The following is a 1,858-nucleotide window of genomic DNA, read 5'->3' on the forward strand; positions in this document are numbered from 1 at the left end:
GACGGCACCCCTCTTTTGGAAGAACTATTGTATCGTCCGTTATGTTGACAACAAAATTCCCCACGTTTATTCTGTCCCATTTGTAACCCCCGCCCCACTTTTGTGTTTATTGTGTATATATGAACTGACGCTTGTTTGCCCTTACCACTTCACCCATTTGGCTTTGGGAACATTCGGCCATCTGTAGCCGACTTTTCACGTGACTGTCTCGCATAGGAGCCATATATGAACTGACGCTTGTTTGCCCTTACCACTTCACCCGTTTGGCCTTGAGGTCACCCGACCATCTGTATCTGACTTTGCACGTGTAACTGTCGCACGTGGGAGCCTGTTTGCTCCCTTGCTTTGTACTTTTGTAGTCCAAGCAGACTGTTTCTTTTGGACGCGTATCTACTGTCGAGGTTTGTATAATTTGTCAATTACTCTTACCCCAATAGTACCGTATAGAAACCCAGCTCCGACTTTGTTTTGCTTGCCCGGAGGTTCTGGTATTACGCGTTACTCGAAGATATCGTTCGACCATTACAACTATATATACACTGATCATTCAGTTAGACATCATAGTTCCGCACAATGTGGTATGGTAATCGTTCATGCTCGAGGAATGCCATGGCAGAGATGCACAGTCAATGGGATCTCCCAATGAAGGACCTCAATGTGATTTGTCTTGGGTTTTAGGTAAAGTAAGTGCTGATGCCATCTCGTCATCGTAAAGGCTGTATCCATTTTCGGTCGCGTGTGCAACGATGAAAGGTGTCTCACATCATCTTGTAGGCACGTTTACAGCCTTTAATTGCGGTGATATTTAATGACGTGCTACGGCATAGCGCCCAGGTCGGAGTTTCGGCGGACCATGTTGTTTGTCAGCGGTAGGTGACAATTTGCCTCTGACATCAAGAGGTTCATCACCATCTCTTGGACGATTGCTGCGGTTGAAGTGTGTTCTGCTTCAGTCTGTTTGCATCAATGAGACGCAAAAGTGCGTGAATGTATGAGCCTAGTGGTCGATTATTATTTGGTATTGAAATGCTGTCTCAGGCTCAGAGTGGTCCATCACTGGAGTTGGGTGGTTGAATACCCAGCGAATAGCTGCTTCTGGTCGCTAAGTGAGATTACCTCACTGTCGTAAAGCGTTTTGGACCTCACCACCATTGTTTATTTCTTGATCTGGATTTACTTGCTTTAGATGCCATGGATCTGGTTAAATGAGCATTCATCTCCTGGTTGTCATCTGGAAGAAAATGTGAGACCATCGAGTCAATATTGATATCCGGTCAGTCCCAAAAACTGGCAAGGTTCTGTTACTCGGGGAACGTATCTGTGACTCACATCGGAGACCTTCCACTTCATCTATGGTAAAGAGGGCGTGCAACTGGAAAAACCAGAGCAAATCGCCATTGCAATGCACATAAAGCAAAGTCAAAGGAAATGAAAAATCGAAAAGTTGTAGTAATAGTGATATTAGAACTGCGTATCCCTTCTCCAATCGTGGCACCTTTGACGACCGTTAGGGGCTGTCCATAAACCGAATCATGTCAGTGCGGTGATGGCATGGCCCTGTCATACCCAATGAGATGACACTCCCACAAATATTTTTTCCAGAATCTCGGCCGCAACCCGTCGTCCACCCAAACTTGTAGTTTCAACTACGAGGAAATTTTTCACCCGCCCCGTCTCTAGGATGGGCTCTCCCGAAACCATGAATTTTTGCTCAGTTATGGCTAGCCTGTTATTCCTGCAGCAATTTTGGTTTGCCTTCTCCACAAGTTCAAATCCGTATACGTCGCCCTATGTATTTGCAACTTGCCCCCGTCCAAACTATCCCCTCACCTGCATTTCCCGCCAAACACCGCTGCTT

The sequence above is a fragment of the Opisthorchis viverrini genome (genome assembly GCF_000715545.1).
Source record: "Opisthorchis viverrini unplaced genomic scaffold opera_v5_119, whole genome shotgun sequence".
Lineage (NCBI taxonomy): Eukaryota > Metazoa > Platyhelminthes > Trematoda > Opisthorchiida > Opisthorchiidae > Opisthorchis > Opisthorchis viverrini.